The 20,996-nt window shown below is 37.3% G+C and overlaps 1 long non-coding RNA gene across 1 annotated transcript in view; it reads left to right on the top strand.

Moving 5' to 3' along the window:
- Positions 1-20,996, top strand: part of LOC136146752 (uncharacterized) — a 191,938-nt gene that overhangs the window by 44,770 nt on the left and 126,172 nt on the right. The window contains exon 3 of the long non-coding RNA XR_010659041.1: positions 5,435-5,630. This is a non-coding gene — a long non-coding RNA (uncharacterized lncRNA). The remainder of the gene's footprint in view (positions 1-5,434; positions 5,631-20,996) is intronic.

The following is a 20,996-nucleotide window of genomic DNA, read 5'->3' as shown; positions in this document are numbered from 1 at the left end:
CTGAGGCTTCAGTCCAACTGGAATCCAGAACTTGTATCAAATTCAATCCTAAATATGATTCTTGTAGCAGGGTCTTCACTGCATGCCTTAGACCTGGGAAACAGGGCCCTGTGCATTAGGGAGCCCATGCCTTTGTCACCATGTTCTAAGTCTCCTGACAGTGCCTGGGACCAGTGGGGCCCAGCAGTGCCATCAGGGAGATGTTCCCTGAGCCTGGCTATGGGCCTCCTATGCTCCTCTCTCCTCTGCAGCACTCAGAATGACCGTCCTCCACAGCACAGGCAGGGACAGAAGGTCACTGTGGAATCGTGGGGTTGATTCCAGTAAGGGAAAAAAGGGACAGTGTATGTGAGGGTCTGGGGATAGGAAAGTTGTGGAAAGACCCATTTTGACCTGACTTCACTGAGAAAATGGACTTTCAGGTGAATAGGAGGGAACCGTTGTTCTTAGTGCAGTGGCAGATGTTGTCCCATCTGATCTAGTGTCCTAAGGGCTGTCATGGACACTGATAGATGTCTTTAAAAGAAAACCGAAGGGCTCATTCCAAGGAGCTGTGAAGCTTGGGGCTGGAGGGGAATCCTTATCTCCTGGAAAAAGCTCTATAAAAAGATTCTACTCTAGCACTTATAGTAAGTCTTTGCAGATAATCCAGTATCAATCACAGCACACCAGGGCCAAGTTCCAGGGGTGTATTCCCTGGTGAAGATGGAAATTCACTGCCATGAAGCTTGGTTATATTCGGACAAAAGCATTTACTCAAATCACCTTGTGGGTAAAGCCATGTGTGCATGTGTGCTAAGTTGCTTCAGTCGTGTCTGACTTTTTTGACCTTATGGACTGTGGCTTGCCAGGCTCCTCTGTCCAGGGGATTCTGCAGGCAAGAATACTGGACTGGGTTGCCATGCCCTTCTCCAGGGGCTCTTCCTGACCGAGGGGCTGAACCTGCATCTCTTACGTCTCCTGCATTGGCAGGTGGGTTCTTTATCACTAGTGCCACCTGGGAAGCCCAGTGTTTTGTTTAAGATGATCCAACCACCACTTTGACCTTGAGAAACCTTACTGATGGGTGGTAATGGTCCATCTCAGCTAATCTCTTCTGGCTCAAGATTGAATATCCATTTTTTTTTTTCCTTTTAGTAATTACACTTACAATTTAAGGATGCTTATTTAAATATAAAAAAAACCTGTAAACTTTATTGCTGTGTGATATTTCCATCCTCTCTCAATCATGATAAGCTCTCTCACAAGTTTTAATGACTCATTAAACATTCCTCCACCTCATTATTATTTTTTTGGAATTTTATGCTTTTTAAAAAATATTAAACACTTTTTTCTAAGACAATAGTGAATTAACTTGATTAACATTTTATATCAGCTTTTTATATTTTTTGCCCTTCTTCCAGATTCACTTGACTGCCAACTAAAATATGTCTTGAATAAGAATTATATGTATAATGTGTAAGTGTGAGCACAAGTATGTTTTCAAGTGTGTATGTGTGTGACTCAGTGGGTTATGTGTGTGTAAGTGTGTGCATGTGTGGGTGTGTGGGTAGACTTTGTATATGTGAAAATACCTTTATTTTGCTCTCAGCCTTGCATGGCTGGGTATAAAATTATAGATTGGTACTTATTTTCCCTTGCCTACTTAAAGGTTTCCTCTAGTTTCTTCTGATCTCTATTATGCTGAAAATAATCTACTCTTAGATTTATTGTCATTACCTGTAAGTAATCACTCTTTTTCTGTTGCTGGCTTTTAAGATCATCTCTCTCTCCCAATTATAATGTTTCCAAGTGTAGATTTATTTTTATTTAATCCTCTTGCTTCTTGGTATCCCTTAAACCTGAGAACTTAGATCTTTTTCTATAAGTCTGGAAATTTCCCATTAAAAATTTCTTAAAATTTTGCATCTCCATAATTCTCACTTTTATTCTTAAGAACTTCTGTTTTGTAAATGTTGGAGCCTTTCATTCTAGATTTTTAACCATGTTTATCTTTGTTCATGCTAGAATTCATCAATTGTATGTTTTAGTTCATTAGTTCATTTTTGTGTTGGTTTGTCTAGAAATTATCCCATCTATAGCATTTTCAAATTTATTACTGTATTTTACATTTCCAAGATTTATAATTGGTATTACTATCTATCTTTTCTATCTACCTCTGATTTTTCTGTGTGTTTTTTTTAGTTCAATTATTTTTCTGTTCTATTTAAATTGAAATTATTTCTTCAGTTATTTATTTCACATCCTTGATACTTTAAGAATGTCTTTATCAGACTGTTTTATAAATATCATGTAGAAGAGCTCTACTAATGAATTATTGATTTTGTTTTTTTAGTATAAGATCATGTTTTAATTACTGATCATTTTTAGTATCAGATTTTCTTCATTTATTTTGAAATTTTTGTATACTAGTTTATTTCTCTCTCTGTCTCTGTCTCTCTGACTGATCTTTGTCACACACACACACATGCACACACACACGGTCATCCCTCTTGTTCTAGGTTTTGTAGTTCCCTCTGTTCTTTTTGTATCTTCAATATAGGGCTAGATTTTGCAAACACACTTTGAAGTTATGGCCTCTATGAGCTGTTTGGACATATGACAAATCTAGGCTGAATCTTGAAGGCAGCTTGATTCAGTTTTAGAAAATGAAACTTGTTTTTCCCCACAATGCCTTCTTGAACCCACAATGTCTACATATTCTTACCTTTCACCAGCAAACTGATAGATCTTAGATTCCCCCTACTTCTTTTTGCAAGTGGAGGAGGTTTACCAAATCCATGGTTCTAAGTAGAAAGTGAAACTGAAGTCCTCCTCCATGATCAGAGGACTACTTTTAAATTAATGAGCTCTGGCCCAGCATTGCTACATTATTTGTCACAACTACAAAACACAGAAAATTGACTTTAGCTTCCACTCACCACTCTATGGTTCTCTTCTGTTTCTCATCCGCATAGATAGCTGTCTTACACATGAGCCCAGTTGTGTTTTTTGTTTAACATTTTATCTTTCATTGCTATTTATTGGAAAGAAGGTTTTTTTGAAGTGTAAATTCTCAGCATCATGTTAACCTGGAAGCCTCCTTCTCTTTTCAAACTTCTTGAAAAACTAGTCCATTTTTAGCATCTCTATTTCTTCCTCACCAATTAAGTCCTCCACTTGGAATCAGGTATCTGCATACACAGCACTGATGAAATTGCTCTTCCCAGAGTCAAAGAAGACATCCAATATTTTTCCATATTATCTGTTTAGTTGTTGGCAGAAAGTTCCTCTACTTTCCTGCTTATTCTTATAATAAACTCAGTGTAACCCAAGGGAACTTTGCAACCTAAAAATCCTAATAAACATAGACCTGTAAAAATTGGCCTTTTAAGATGTAAAGGAAAATCCAGTCATGTTTCTCACTTTCTCACTTGCCTAAATGCTTTGATGACCAGGTCCCATACCTGTGAGACAAAAGCTAAAATTGTTTACCTTGCCATGTTCATGTTCTGCACACTCCTTATTCTTTTGTCCTCTATCACATGCTCTTCCAAACCCATCTCAGATTTTATGCCCCAGTACCAAGCACAAGTGCCTTCATCTCTTTGCACACTGTACTATGTCCTTTGTCTGCTGTACCCTCCTGTTTCTGCCTAGTTCCCCTGGCAAACTCCTGACCTACTCTCAAGAGCCAAGTAATGTATCCTAATGTATTTCTTTATGACTATTTTCCCTATGTATATTCAGCAGTATTTTAAGAGATACTAATTGATAGCTTTTTATAGATGTTATTCTGTATGTTGAGAATTTAAAGTGGGCAAGAGCAGACATGCTCCATGCCCAAATATTAATGGAGGAGATAGGCATTAATCAAATGCTCATGGGATAAATGGAAAATTGCATTTGTGATAGAATTTCTGTCAAAAAGTCATGATACTATTCAAGCCTGTAATTAAGGAAAATTGATGTTGAGGAAGAGATTTTCTTGACATTTCTACAGAATTAAACACTCCTCTCTCTGGTATTGTATGCATGGTTCTGTTGTTACAATCATCAATGTGGATTTCAATTTGTTCATATGTCTGTCTTCTTTGGAAAAAAATCCCAGATGCTGGGGAAGATTGAGGGCAAGAGGAGAAGAGGGCAACAGAAGATGAGATGGTTGCGTGACATCACTGACTCAGTGGACATGAGTTTGAGCAAAATCAGAGAGATAGTGAATGACTGGGAAGCCTGGCATGCTGCAGTCCATGGGGTCTCAAAGAGTAGGACATGACTGAACAGCAGCAACAACTGTCTTCAGCCCTAAGATGTGAAATGCTTACTCATTTCTGAATCTGTCTTAGTCAGATTATCTGACAGATAGTAGGGATATATTAAATAAGAAAAATGATGGACTATTTTTCTGATTGAATTAAAGAATAACTTTAGTATGAGTTATAGTGAAAATTATAGAGAAATCATTTTTTATTCCCATTATTTACTTTCTCAAGAACAAGACATCCAGTGTTTAGTTGCTCTGCAGAAAACAGTACAGTTCTCTAATAATTATAAGCTTTTTAGCATTCTTTCTTATAGGTCACAGACTATTCTCGCAGCTACTTGCTAGCTTTGAGGTTAGAAAATGAGGGAATAGCATTCACTAGTCTAATTATGAATTATTTCAAAGGTCAAAGCATAAGAGCACATGCTACACTAGTGCCTTTCAGAGAATGGAAAGTAATGAACATCTATTTGATGAAATAAATATTGTAATGAGGAGAGCAAATATAGCCAAGCAACTATATCAGACATTTCTGGAATAAACAAGAGAATGATAAGGAAATGTTAAATAAGCCTTCTCTGATTTTCTGATCCTATATATTTTAAAATATTGTAGCATGTAAAACTGATTCTAGAGTGGGTTCTACATTGATATTAATCCACTTCTTCACACTGACATTAAGTACATTGAGCACGGTCCAGATATTAAGTACGTTGAGCATGGTCCATACAGAGCCAAGACTGTTTCTGTACAGTCCAAACCCACTCCCCGCCCTCTTTTCTAAAACTAGGTTAAAGATAGAAGCTGTAGCTGATTCACTTTATTGTACAGCAGAAATGAATAAAGTTGTAAAGCAGCTATGCTCCAATAAATTAAGAAAAAAAAAGTTGTACTTTGGGTTTGACTCATGCTTTCATCCTAGTGATCTGGTATTGAATGCTTCTTTAGAACCCACTTCTGGGACCTGTAGCAACCACAGACAGGCTAACAGAATGCATGATCTGCATTTACATGTCTGGGCGTGAAGTCCTGACCTCAAGATGTCCCAACATTTTCTTCATGACTAAAGGTGATCCAGGGATCCTGCAACCATTTGTTATTCTCTAACTCTGTGTTAACTTTGACACCTTAAGATCTTGATAAACTCCCAAAGAGGTTAATTACTCTTATTTTCTGTTTTGATTATAGCCATCCTAGTGGGTGTGAGGAGGCAGAAGGCAGGAGGAGAAGGGGACGACAGAGGATAAGATGGTTGGATGGCGTCACTGACTCCATGGACATTAGTTTGAACAAGCTCTGGGAGTTGGTGATGGACAGGGAAGCCTGGCGTGCTGCGGTCCATGGGGTGGCAAAGTGTCAGACACGACTGAGTGACTGAGTGGGCGTAAGTAGTGTCTCGCTGTGGTTTTGATTCGCATTTTCCAAGTGACTAATGATAGCGAGCAACTTGTGCTTATTGGTCACTTGAATATCTTCTTCTGAGAAATGTCTATTTAAATCTTTTGCCCTTTTTTGTATTGGGCTGTCATTTTACTATTGAATTCTAAGAATTCTTTATATGTTAGACCCATATCATTTATGTATAATTTTCAATTATTTTCCCCATTCTATGAGTTGTCTTCTTACTTTCTTGATAGTGTCTTTTAAAGCACAAAATTTATAATTTTGATGAAGGCTGATTTTTCTATTTTCATTTGGTTGTTGCATTTTTGGTGTTATATTTAAGAAACTGCTAATCTGAGGTCATGTAGGTTTACATCTATGTTTTATTCTAAGAGTTCTGTGGTTTTAACTCATGATTAGGCCTATGATCGATTTTGAATTAATTTTTGTATATGATGTGAATAGGGTTCCAACGTCATTTGTTCAAATGTGAATATCCAGGTTTCCTAGCTGTATTTTCAGAAAGATGATTTTTCTCCCTTTGAATGGCCCTGACATTCCTATTGAAAGTCAACTGCACATACATATATGGATTTATTTTTGAACACTTAATTCTGTTCCATTGGTCTATATGCCCCTCCTTATGCCAGTACCGCATATCTTGATTACTGTAGCTTTGTACTGCCTCTTGATTGCTATAATTTAGAAATCAGAAAATTTCTAAAAAATTCTCTATTTATGTTTTTTCCAGATTGATTTGGCTATTTAGGATCCCTTGTATTTTCATATTAATTGTAGGATCAGCTTACTCACTTATACAGAAAAATCAGTTGGAATTTTGATTCAGATTGTATTGAATTTATAGATAAATTTGGGAAGTATTGCCATCTTAACGATATAAAGTCTTCGACATAGGCTGTTGAACACTTTCAGCAATGTTTCATAGTTTCTCTTTGTATAATCCCTCTATCATTGCTCATATGGCCAGCTTTGGATTCTGTTACTGCTTGTTCTGGGAATGTAGTAATTATTCATTCCTTATAGTAATCAGTCTTGGCATCTAGAAGTAGTGATAGAAGTGCAGGCATTGAGGGACTGAGTGGTGAAATGCTGAAAGGAAAAGGAAATTTCAGATAAAAACCAAGAGATAGGGAAAGGAATTCTACTTATGATTTTGATTGAAATGACTTAAATAGTTAATGAATAAATAAATTCATGACAACGTCAGCTACTTGAAATTAACTTTTTATTGAACCAGCAGGCATCTCTTAAAATATCACTCTTGAGAATTAAATTCAGTGATAATATTCCATGATAAATAACTGTTGAGAATTAAATTCAATGATAATATTCAATGATAAATCATTCTTAAAAATTAAATTCAATGATAATATTGCTATTATTCAGATAATTTATCGAATCTCTTGTTTTGGATTTGCACTCAAGGAATGCTCTCATGGTGGCATTCTGATGATCATTACTACTTTATTAAAAGAATTGAATGTAATTATAATATAAAAATGTTACTTTTTAAATGGAATTTGGAAATTATAGTGATACTGTATTGAGATATTAACTTATGCTTAATTCTAGGGATATTTTTTCCTTCCCAGTTCCTAGAGGGTAGATGGGTTCTTTTTGTTCTTTTGTCTTAGAGAGGCTTTTTGTTTTTTCACTGAACAGGGTTTCCTATATACAAACTCTCTAAGTTTGGCATATTTGTAATTTTGGGAGCATGGGCTACGTAATGAAGAGTACTAATAATGGAATGTAATGGGTTTCCCTTGTGGCTCAGCTGGTAAAGAATCTGCCTGCAATGCAGGAGACCTGGGTTCAATCCCTGGAAGATCCCCTGGAGAAGGGAAAGGCTGCCCACTCCAGTATTCTGGCCTGAAGAATTCCATGGACTCTGTAGTCCTTGGGGTCACAAAGAGTTGGACACGACTGAGTGACTTTCACTTTCACTGGCAATGGAAAGGCACATGGAGGAACTAGAGAGACTCAAAGCAAGAAGTGAAACCAGGCTGCAAAATGGATGAAAATATTCAGATTTTTCTGGGGGTTGGGACCTATGATTTATTCCTCTAAAACTGACCCAGATGGTTGGCCAAGTCCTTCTTGATAACAGAAGGCATAGTTTCATATGGATACTGGGTCTTGGGTATTGACAGTTCCAGCCTTGGTCAAGATTCCTACGCCCAGTGAAAGCACAGAGCTTTAACCAAAAATGAGGACTTGGGACAGAGATAATATTAGGGTTACCAGCGTGTCCCCAAAACCTGAGAAAGCCTACAAATATTTGTACTATGTAGCGTTTCTAAGTTCTGCATATGATTGTGGTGGGTAGAAGGGAATGGTATAGGAAGAAACCTCTTCTGAGGTATTCTGAGTTAGATTTAATTAAATTTAAGAAAATAAAGTAAGTGACATTTCTGGCATAGCCTGAGTACTTTGTCGAATAAGAGTCACCCTGGAATACTCGTTGTGATGTAAGTTCCAAAGTAGGACCTCTGCAGTTATATTAAACTATTGTGAAATAAAACAGTTTCTTCAGGGGGTGACTTTGAAGTGCAGCCTTCATATGGATATAACTTTTCATCTCTGTCTCATAATTCTGAAATAGCCTGGTGTTCATGTGGGCCAGGATTACATGTAGTTTAGTGTGTGGTGTGATTTGAAAGATGTTGGTAGTAACGGTCATGATTCCTTTAGCTCTGGCTTCTCTGATCTTAAGTGATTCCTGCTACTTGAAGCCATACAAGAGTTTTCTGGGGCACAGAATATACAAATTGTGGTTCTTTCTTCCTTAGTTTTAATCACTCAAGGCAAAGGCTAACTTCAGATACAGTTTTACATTAAGCTTTATAAATATAAAATTGATATGAAAATCATAAATTTCATTGTTAGATAGAAAAATTATTAGTAGTATTGTGCCCTTTGGTCCTGCCCTTGCAAATCTAAGTTCCCTCATGTCAGAGGGCACATAAAGGACAATCACAGGTAATAGCTTGACTCTAAGGTGTTTCCTCATAGTTTCTTCAACTTGACTGCTCATTCTGTTGTGTTCTGTTCTCTTCTCTTTGGCTCTTAAGTGCTTAGGATTTTTAATTTTGTCCCAAGTGCCAGTTGTTGGCCCTCCTTTTTGGCTTTGTGATCTTTGATTGTGTAAGTTGGATCTTCTGCTATTGGTTCCCAATCCACAATTCTAAATTTCTCATTTTCCCCCCTTTTTAGTGCTTTCATCAAGAAGAGACCCTTCGTTTATTATTAATAGTTTTGGTTCTCAAGGACCCACACCATCTTCTGGGCTCACCTCAGCCTAACAGTCACAATCAGGTACATCCATTTATCCAGCCAGCCATACATACAGAAGTACATCCATACTTCTGTATAGTCTGCTTGTTTGTTAGGTAGATTTGGGGAGGCATAGTGAAATGTACAAAAGCTGTACTTAGAATTAAAGTACTTGGGAGAAAAAAAGATTATTATTCTGGAGAACCTAGACTAGAGAAGACTATAGATTGTGCCCCCCCAAATCGTATGTTGAAGTCCTAAACCTGGTACCTCAGAAAGTGACCTTATTTGAAAACAGGGCTGTTGCAGATATAATTAATATGAAGTCACCCTGGAGTATGAAAGTGAAAGTGTCATTCGTTCAGTCATGTCCAACTTTTTGCAACCCCACGGACTGTAGACCACCAGGCTCCTCTGTCTATGGGCTTTTCCAGGCAAGAATACTGGAGTGGGTTGCCATTCCCTTCTCCAGGGCATCTTCCTGAACCAGGGGTTGAACCCGGCTCTCCTGCATTGCCGTCAAATTCTTTACCATCTGAGTCACCAGGGAATTGAGTATGACTGGTATCCTTATAAAAAGGGTAAATTTGGACACATACACTGACCTAGAAACAATGCCATGCGAATGTGAATGCAGAGATTAGGATGATGCATCTACACACCAAGGAACCCCCAGGAGCCAACGGAGAGGCCTGGAAGAGGCTTCCTCTCTGTCCTCGGAAAGAACCAAGCCCTGCCAAGACCTTGATCTCAGGCTTCTAGCTTCCAAAGCAGGGACAATACATTTTTGTTTTTTAAGCCATAAGTTTGTCAGTTTGTTATAGCAACCCTAGCAAACTAATACGTGATCTTAAATATAAAAGTTGTTTTTCTACTTAGATAACTTCTCTTTTTTCAAAATCATATTTTGAATGTGATTGACTATGTCATGTAAATGACATAGACTTTTTAACATTTTCTTAACCATCCAAGTTGAATGTTGAATACTGTTTTTCTACATTTAAAAATATCAACCAATATGGCATGTGTGGGATATGGAATGGCCCTCTTGGTTCATAAGCTCCACCTGCTTTATACACAAAGTGCTTACTGAGCAAATGAAATTCACAAGTTTACCACCTTAAACTTACATTACTCATCTCCCTTTCTTAGTGGTTTGACCTTGACTTCACTCTGATTTTGATTCCTTAAATGGGAGAAAATTTGGCATGACTCCCAGTTGTATTTGGCCTTTTGCAAGTTAGTCTTCCTTAGAACTTCCTTCCTCTCTTCTCTCCCACCCCCTTCAGTTAATTCAGCAGTGATTTATTATTGACTACCTCTGCTGCAACCTCTGTACATTTTCTTCAACATCTACATCTAAGGGGTCCATGTTAACCAGACACTGTGCTCAGTTCAGTTCAGTTGCTCAGTTGTGTCCAACTCTTCGTGACCCCATGGACCGCAGCTAGGTCCTGGAAATACAGAAGTCCACCAGACACAAATGATCCTTGGAAGGAAACTTCGATACTATATTGAGGTTTATAAAAGAATCAAAGTATAACATTTTGTGGCCTAAATTTTTGTGCCATCTCCTTTTTACTGTAAAATGATTATAGTGGTTTTAATGATGCACCAATTCAGTCATGATTGTATATCTCCTATATACATACCAAGGAGGTCCTGATACCCTGTGTATGTAAAATTATAGAATCAAGGTTTCTTTCAGGCTAATATTCCTATTATCCCAGCAACCCAAAGGCCTTTCTCTTGTTAAAAAAATTTTATCCAAATAATACATGCACATAATAAGTGAAATCATAGAAGCTTTCTTGTTGAAAATCTGTCCCTTCTCTAATCTATGCCCCAGAGGCAACAACGTTCAACTCTTAGAAATTTTCCTTCTGCTGCTTCCTCCGTATTTACAAATGATATTTCTGATATTTCTTGATATCCATTTTAGATATGATTTACTGAGTTCCTGTTGTCATAGTTAAAATTTTGTCCTTCCCAGCACACCCTGTGTCATCACCAACATTCCAAGATGCCATCTCATCAGCCTTCCCTTAGTGTTCTAAGGTACATCTTGGTTAAATAAGCATGTCAACATTATTATGTTTATGTAAATAATAATCTTTGCTATTCTGGGTTCCTTTCTCAGACAACTTTTGTCTTTACCTATGACTAATAATTGCCTTTTTGAAAGATCCTTCTGTTTAGTGTGTAGACTTTGAAGAATCCCCCTGTTTTCAACATGGTATCTCCCCAAAGCTTTGCCTGCCCTGATCTCAGTGGCCCTAACCCTGAACCCCTCAAGGTTCTGCTGAGTGAAATGACTCATTTGGATGGGGGAGGGGTTTTCACATGCATATACTAAGATTGTCATTTCCTCTACTTTATTCAGTCAGTAACCAGGCCTGCATCTACTTAGAAGCATCAATACTTTTTTCTTACACTGTGATTTTAAAAAAGATTTGGAAAAGAAGATAAACTTAACATGCATATTCAGAAGTCCACAATTCCTCTCTTAATGAATCATTCATTTCTCTCTGGTGGACTCAAGACCAAGAGGCAGTCTCTCCAAGTACCCCACCCCACCCTGCAGTGTAGGCTCATGCATTCTCATTGCAAGCATGTGATATAATACTTTACAATTTTCCTTCTTCAACTTCTCTCTCTCTCCCTCTCTTCCAACCTCTTCCATTTTACAAGTGGTTCTTTGATTCAGGGGCAAATGTAAAATGGTATTGGTATTGGGTGAAGATTCTTACAAGCATGAGCTGCATTTACTGTAACAGGAAATTAGAGAGTCAGTAGTCTCCATGCTAATAACTTCCCTCACCTCAGTACATCTATGACAAATGAAATAGTTTCTGAATTGATAAAGCAGAACAGATTATACTAGCGAGAAAAAGAACTTTCAGTCCAGAATGCTGAGGGATTAATTTGTTATCTGAGTTCATTCTCACTGATGGCCTGAGTTTACATAGCAATACATTTGCATAATTAAATGAGATGCTACCCTCAGTTCAGGTGCTAACTGAGAAATGGAATCTAAATTGGGACTTTGGCAAAATTTAAACTTTCTGGGTAGAAGTGGCAGCAGCCTTCAATAATGATATACCCAGATTGCTTTATTTTTGTAATTTTATGGATATTTTGTCATATATATCACATACCAGGAATTCTATAGATAAATTAGCTCTCCAACAGCAAAGTAACTTTATGACAGTGCTAGCTAATAATTTCAGTATTAATGGAAAAGAAATACTATCAAGATGACCAGTATTCATGCTCAGATTCTAGGAGGACAGACAGCGTCTTTCTTGATTATGGAACAGGGCTTGTCAAATAGTGTTCCAAAGATCCCCCAAAGTATTCAACCATTGACTCTGCCTGATTTAGTTCAGGCAGGAGCAGACTCTAATGGCTCTCCTCTGGATCACTCTGATTCCATTCTCTAGGAGAGCAAGAGTCTATCATCTAGAAATTGTCCTACCTCATATATATTCAGGCAATGAAAAGATCCATGATATACCTACAAGCAACCTATATCATAAATATATCTTACCTGAGAGGAAAAGCATTTGCTTCATGTTAGGATGTAGCAGTGGGTGAGACAGACATAGGATCTTATATGTCTAAAGGACCATACTATCTCCAATGTCTCGCAGAGTGTGGACACTTGACAAATATCTGCTAGCTGGCAGCATGTCTTTTCCATCATGAAACTTACAGTCTACCTGGCAAAGAAACCATATAACAAGAAATTATGATGAACTATGATAAGTATAGAGGAAAGTAGGGAGTCAGTAAGAGCTCCTGGAGAAAGTGATGTTGGAGTGAAGGATGGGTGGGACTCAGCCAGCCTTCAGTGGCTGTATGGGTAATAGCTAATGGCAAGAGGGGACCATTGCAGCCAGGAATGTTCCAGCAGGAGAGAGCGTGAGCCAAGGCTTGGAGAAGAGACAGAATTTGGAAAGAAATTGACTATAACTGGACAGTAGAATGAGTGGATGTCTAAAAATAAAGAGGAGGCAGTAAGGGAGAGTTGTAAAATCTGCATTCAAGAGTTTGGACTTGATTCTAAATGCCGTGGGTGACTATTGAAGGGTTTTAAGTCAGGGAGTGACAGAACCTAGCATGTCAGCTGGCATGACTCTTTCACAGGGATTTGGATACTTGAACTTTTGTGGAAAGACTGAAGGGCAAACATCATCTCTTTCCTTGGCCATATTCCAGGGTATATTTTTGAATATTGGCAAATTAAAATTTATAACTCCTACTGAAACTAAAATAACTCCTTGGATCTGATTCTGCCTACCCTTAATTACTTTCCAGAATCCATGTTAAATTGACACCTGGTATTTATTAAGGTGGAATCCATTTCTCAATGCTCCTGGAAATCAGGGCATATCAAAGAAGTTGCTCAGGCCCAAAGTATTTCTTTCCAGCTGTCCCCATTGGCTTACGGATAACATTTCCTAATCTTGTGGGGTTAGAGAATTTGTTACAAAAACCCATGTTGGACTGGATTTAATTCTCAAATTAGGATATATCATTTTGCTAAGGCAATATCCCAAGTTGATATTTACTCCTTTTCAAGATCACTAGAATTTTTAGAGGCTATCTTTTTCCACCCATCAAGTTGATGAAGGAGGCCCCTGAAGTCGTCTCTGGTAAAATGGAACTCGGTGATTATTGTGAGAGCCCTTGTTGTAATGTCTCCCACTGTTTCCCATCAAGTGAACATTTATTGCTGCTGGAACATCATTGCCTGCCATTCTCCTGACTGAAAACAAGCCTTGTAGCAGTGCCAGGATGACTCCTACAACTTTCCTCTTAGAGCAGTGGTTGTGAGTGACTGACTTTCTTTGCCTTCTGTCTCCCCTCTATTTTCCCTGGGCTCCATAATAGACCCCAGTGATGGAAGAAGCACAGAAAAGCCATGGTAATCAGGTAGACCTGGGTTTCAGTCTTGATTTTATTATCACTCAATATAATATCTGTGGCATACTATTTACTTTCTCAACTTCACTGTCCTCACTTGTAAAATGGGGTAACACTATCCAATGCAAGACTGCTGTAAGGATGAAATGAGGTGATGCGAATGAAGTGCCTAGCACAATGCCTGGCACGTTTAATCCTCAATAAATGGCAGATGATGCCACATTTATGAGAAAGATGTCAGTCTTTGGCATTCTGTCACTAGAAAACCAAGTCTGGACTTTAAAATTAACCAGCACGCCAGGCCAGAGGAGCATATGCAAATCACACGCAGATGTGGCCTTCACCCTGGTGAGAGTCTCAAAAGACTGCTGCTTTCTGTCATCAAAAAGAAAATGTCACAGGAATTGAGGAAGCCGTTGTCTGTGTGAGAGACTTGAGGTATTGTGTGTGTGTTTTGTTTTAAACTGAGGTATAGTTAATGTGATATTTTTTCCTCTTACTGATTCTTAGTGTCCTCATCTGTAAAATTAATTATGTTGTTCAGTCACTAAGTCATGTCTGAGTCTTTGTGACCAACCCCATGGACTGCAGCATGCCAGGCTTCCCTGCCCTTCACTATCTCCTGGAGTTTGTTCAGATTCATGTTCATTCAGTCACTAAACGACTTCCAAATAGTTTAAATTCCATTTTTCTAAAGTACCAGGGTCATGTTTTAACCACATTACAATTTTACCTTAGGCTAAGGCCATTAAATATCTAGGTAGAGCTAAGAACACAGTTGTATAGTGTTGTGTATGTATATGTGGTACCCACACAGCACATAAAAAAAATCCATAAAATTTGAGAATATTTACTTTTGGTTCTTATGCTGTTCAAAAATTTCACCACAGTGGTTTCAAGTGCTTACTCCTAACTCCACCCATATTTATGATGGCTTCACTTTGCCCCTTTCTTCAATAGTCTTGTAGTCTTTAGGAAATCTGCCATACTTTTTTTTTTTATGTGTATCTGTAATTTAGGAGGGTAGTTCAATTTGTGTGTGTGTGTGTGTGTGTGCACTAGAGACAGGCCTTTTGACTTCAGGAGTTGGCTGTGATTTTGTGAAGAACATTAAAGACCCTGCCTGTTCCACACATGTATATGGTCTACTAATCCAACCTGGATTTGTCTATTAATGCCCTACAGTGTGTGTGTCTTTTAAAATACTATCAAACCCTATGACTTCAACTACCACTTGTATGGTAACTCCCCCTAAAATATTTCTAGCTCTTCAGAGAAAGGTCAAGTCCAAAAACATGTATTTCATATAAGATCAGTGTATTCAGCAGACTGCTAGTAAGGCAAGGTGATTGATTCCATCTCTTCATTTTTTTCTGAGTGCAGTTTGCTTCCTCATTGTTATGAGTGTTTATTTCATTGGAAATGGCATCTTCACTTCCACAATGACTCTGTGTTTGGGCAGACGGCTTATAGAAAACCACGGTGGTATGCAAAGTGATGGGTGTTGGCATTAGTGTTTTTAGCATGAATTAAAAGTCAGGCTAGATATTGTTAGGGAATGAAACAGTAATAAAATAAACAGGATATGTGTATAGGAATGTATTTGTAACTAGAAAAGTTGAAAAGTACCTGGTTTATTATTACTGACTGAGTAATTAATTGTCTAACATTTAATAGTTTAAAAACACCCTTGTATCGGACTCGTGGTTATGCTGTCTACGTATTTTTGAGACTAGGACAAATGTACAAACACATTTGTCTGTTCTGATCAAATTACCTGTAAAACATTGGTTTAAAAATCCCTCAAGTTGGTGAATAACTAATTTTACTTTTAGTTATTTGCTAATTTTATCTTTAGCTTCTTTTTTTTAACTAACTTGGTATTTATTTTTACTAAAGAATACATCAGAATAATTAAACTGGTTCGTGTACAAAAAAGCTCAATTTAATTGTTTATATGTATAGCTTTAATTTTTTTTGGAAGCTTAACTCTTAACTTCTCTCAAAATTCTATCTCAGTATTCTTCCCAGGTTTACATGTATTTTTCTTGGTACAGTGGATCTTTGCTTCTGTTATTAGTAGCTTCACTGGTCAGAAGTTTATCAGGCAAATACTAGGAAAGTGGCTGGGAAAAGAAAACTAAAGTTTAGAACAAGAGCCACGAGGAAGGTAATGGATATTGTGGAGCTGAGAAGAGAGGCATGAGAAGGTTTGGGAGCAGAATTTGAAAGCAGATGGTAGAGTTGGACTGTCATAGATAAGGATGCTGTATGGTATTTAAGACTTAAAAGGTTGGACCAGCAGAGCCAGAGTGCTAGGGATAGATGAAACTGATGATCAAAAGCAGGAGATTGTTGCTGAGTAAGAAGGGCCAGAGAATAAATGAAAACTTAAGGTCAAGATGAGGTCCTAGTTAGAAAAATTACCAGGAGAGTGGCAGTAGACACATGTCCAAGAGATAAGAGACTTTTGAAACTAAAGCACAGTCTATTTCCTGCTGAAGCAGGAAACAGATGATATCATTTATGGACCAAAAGCATCCCAAGGCCTTGAGGGTTAAGATCAATGCCATCCTCAGCTAGCCACCATATTAATAGATGTCAAGAGTAGGAGAGGGGCTAAGGGGTGCAGAGGGTCCTTCTGAGATGCTCAAGTATTTTAAGGTATGTGTTGATTTTGTAATCATATTTTCCAAAGAAAAATTTGTCATGGGTGGCTTGACATTATGGTACAGAGTCTGACAACAGGAAAAAAATTTAATATTAGGACACTTTCAAAATATTCAGGCCAAACAGTTGCTGCAGTTAATCTGGACTGTAAAAAAAAGACAGGAAAAGTGATTTTATGGAGCATAAAGAATAACATAAAAATATAAACCTTAGTCTCCCACAACAGGGATTAACTCAGTTCATGGCTCCAACAACAACATAAATAAAATGTAGCACATCTTCTATTAGACTAAGACTGAAATGCTTGACTAGGTCACTGTGGTCATAAAAAACAAAGACTTTAAGGCTGTTAATGCTTTATATCTTATTTTAAAGAAAATATGTATCATTGATTTCTCAATCATAGAGTACTAAAAAAAATGTAAAAAGGAATATGGTCAATAATACTGTAATAACTTTGTATGAGGACAGGTGGTGATTAGAATTACTGGGGTGACCATTCCCTAATGCATTTAAATGTTAAAGCATGATGTTATACACCTGAAACCAACTTCAACTATACTTCAACAACAACAAAAACCCTGTAAGATTCCACAATTGAAGAAAACATAGAAGCGTGATGATAGAGTCATTTTGATCCTTAAAAAGGAAGATTGTGCTTAGTCATTCTGTCGTGTCCCATTCTTTGTGACCCCATAGACCGTAACCTGCCAGGCTCCTCTGTCCATAGGGGAAAGAACACTGGAGTGGGTTGCCGTGCCCTCCTCCAGGGAATCTTCCCAACCCAGGGATCGAACCCAGGTCTCCCACATTGCAGGTGGATTCTTTACCATCTAAGCCACCAGGGAAGCCCCAAAATGTAGATTAGTCTGACGCAAAGTAATATACCCTAACCCTGTTGGAGAAGCGAAGTAACTCCTGAAGCCCCTTTTGGAAAGGGATATTCTATTCCAAGCCACTTTTAAGTCAGTAAATCAAGATGATTTTCTGTTTGATCTGCAGTCGATAATGTACTAATGATTTTGTAAATATAAATACATGTTGGCAACACTCTGTGCTGCAGGGGAGTTTTACTAATCAAGTCTGGGGTCATAGAGCAGTAAGAAATTTTAGAAAGGTGAACATTACTAGAAATGAAATATAGGTGTGTCCAGTTTTTTTCTTTGTGATCTTAAATATTTGGTGATAACTTCAAAGAATCCCATTTGTAAAAATTTCCATTCAAATTAAGTCAATAATTGTACTTAAAACCCTATCTGTTGACCTGGTCAAGCAGCATATATTTCCCCTCTAAAATGTACTTTAATATGTACATAGATTGTTTTTAAAGAATCTTAAGAAAATGGCTTACAAAGCACAGCATGCCTTTGTATCTAAGAAGGTAGCAGTCTGATGAATTCAGCAAAATTTCTGGGTTTAATAGGAGGCCTGCTTGTAATTGTACAGGTTGCTGAAAAACACTTTGGATTTCATCTTATACCCAAATATGAGAGCAAGCAGATTTGTTCTGGTGGCAGTTTTTGAGGGAGCCACCCAAGATGTCTTGTGTTCACCAACAGAACTTACTTACATAGCATGTGAGCAGAGGGATTTTTAATAGCAGTTTCTAATGCAGTGCTTCTTAAGGTGAGATTCAAGGGCCATGTGTTTTGGAACAGACACTAGTTATTAATAAAAGTGTGGATCCATTTTCCTCATTCTCAGATAATGAGAGAGCAAACCCTGTTGAGAAATTATGGGAATCAGAATTCCTAACAAGCTCCATAAGAGATTCTAGATCAGGGAGCTCCCATTAGTGGTTCTTTTGCTCACTCTTTGGACAAATACAGAAGTGTGGTATTGCTTACCTTGACTATCAGGATCTGGGGATAAGAAGCAACCGTATCCCAAGAGTCCTGGCAACCTGAGCCTAGAACAATTGCAGATAGCTATCGAGGGCCTCCTTCTAGTGTAAGCTGAGATGGTCTCTCTGATGGAGTTTTGCAGTTTCAAATGGAAGATTATTTTGCTGTTGTGCTGTTTTCAGACTTTACAGTTTCCTTCTTTATAGCTTTTCCTATCTGACTGTGAGGAAAAGACTTAATATGCTTTTAAAAAATTTTCTGTGTTTTCTTTCCCATTTGATTCAGGACCTATTTGTAATTTCACTATACATTTGTTCAACTGAGAGATAAGCATACCTAATTTTTAATTTTTTGCCTATGATGATTATTTTTTATGTTTTAGTACCCTCTTTTCTCTCTCTTGTTTTCTTTGATATTTTTGAGACCTTTTTTTTAAAAAAAAAAATAAGTGCTCTGATCAGTAACCTTTTTCTCAGTGTAACATCTTAAAAAAAAAATCTTCCTTCAGGGTAATTGTGTCTATTTCCTTTACATCTGGTTTTCTGGCTAACGATTAGGCAGGGACCCTGGCCTTGTTTCTGCTTCCTTTCAGACTGAAAGATAAGATAATGAGGAGGGACATCACTGTCCCAAATGGGCCCTGGCTCTGGCTTCTGATTTTGCAAATGCTGGATTCTCTCACACTTTCCTTTCTCACACAAGACCTAACAAAAGCAGAACTTGCGTGGTTGCTGGTGGTCCTGTCCATGAAGGAAAAACAAACATTTTTCTCTCTTAGTTTTCTCTTTTTCCTCTTACTTCTTTTTACTTTTAAACTATTTTAATATCAATATGCTCAGAAAGAAAATAATTTTATTGTATTTTTCCAGAATTTTTAATGACTTTAAGGAGTTCAGAGAAAAGTAGGAGAAGAGGTTAAAAAGTAGTTCTGGGCCACTGGTTTTCAAAACACTTGGTAACACATACCCATAAAAGTAGGTTAATAATTTTACAATATGAACTCTACTTACTTCTAGGAAAAGCATTTCTTTGGGGGAAATATAGCTTTAAACTCTGAACATAATGTTTACATTTCCTCTTATCGGGTTTAGCTAATTACCTTATTAGTGACAAAAGGTGGTAAATGTAGACTTAGTAAATTAAAATTAACTGAGAATTCTCAAACTTCATTCTATCCAATAGTTTTCTCTACTATTTTTTTTTTTAACAAGTGTAGTTTATAAGTATATCTGATTTACATCTCCCCCACAAACATGTAATTCCCTCTAAAAGTTCTGGAGCATGAGTGCTTAAAGTCATTGGGTGATAATATTGCTTTCTGAAAGAAGTAACCTGAAGAGATATGTAATATGATGATAAGATCCATTTTCTAGAAAATAACTTTGAGTTTGCTTCCTATGACTGAATGATTGGGGAGAGAATACAAACTTTGGTAATTTTGGCTTAGATAATCTAATTTTTCTGTTTTTCTGTTTCCTTTTATTAGTACCTCTTCATAATAGTGATAAATTTGCTACTTGCTACTTCAATTGAAGAATAAATATATTTAATTTTTATTTTTCTGCCTACAGTGTTTGTTGCTTTTAGTTTAGTGCCCACTCCACACACACACACACACACACACACACACACACACACACACACACCCCATTCTGGAATTTGGGTTACATTAAGATTCAGATATTCATTTCTTTATTCATTTCTATCATTTGTTTGGGACACCTCCAATCAGCAATGGGCAGGTCAAATATTTTTAAAATGTAGCCAATAAAGTAAAACAAAAACACCTTTTACTCTCCCCCCGCCCCACCCGCCCACTTTGGATTTCCTAATGAATATAACAGACAGTAGGAATTCTTTAGGGGAACTTATGCTAAACGTCATAATATCCTACCACATTTCTCTTCCCCTGTTGCTTGGCAGGCATTGCCACACACTCGGCTTCTCTTAGCTTTCTTCACTCTTTTGGCAGGAAATTTCTTTGGTTTATTCTTTTAATCTGAATTTTGCCTGACCTGACCTCAACCCATTTGAATGGAAACATTCTTTAGAGAAGAAAAAAGGCAGTTTAGCTAGAAGCTGGTTGAGGTTTCATTGAAACACTGCTCGTTAAATCTTTATGGTCAAGAAGAGGCAGGAGTGGTCTTAGCACACACAGAACTACCATATATTGTCATTTTGTTTTTCTCACAAATCAAAATAAAATGCGATTACCATTGGTAAATAGTTGGTAAGACTTAGTGAGGCAGCATATTCTGTAGCATGTTTCAGAAGCTTTGTTAGAGTAAACTGCGTTAACTCATAAAAGTGTACTCTATTTGTTTAAGCAATCTTCTTTTAAGTTTTTCATATCAAAAGCCTTCTACAAGTAAGTGTCACTAGAGACTTAAAATTTCATAGTGCATAATCTTCAGTGGTGGATGCTGGATGTTATAGGATACCTGGAATGCTGAATAAATGCAAAGCACAGTGTTTTATGGTAAAATACAGAAGTCACACAATGGAATAGCTATATTACATTTTAACCAACCCAGAGTTTATACTTGACATGTGTTTTAAAAACTTAGCTTATGGTTGAACACAATTTTCCTGTTTTAATTATTCCAGAAGTCTGCCTTATTTATATTAAA

Source organism: Muntiacus reevesi, chromosome 14 (assembly GCF_963930625.1).
Source record: "Muntiacus reevesi chromosome 14, mMunRee1.1, whole genome shotgun sequence".
Classification (NCBI taxonomy): Eukaryota; Metazoa; Chordata; class Mammalia; order Artiodactyla; family Cervidae; genus Muntiacus; species Muntiacus reevesi.
Note: the sequence above shows the minus strand (reverse complement) of the source record. Positions and strands in the feature narration are given on the sequence as shown.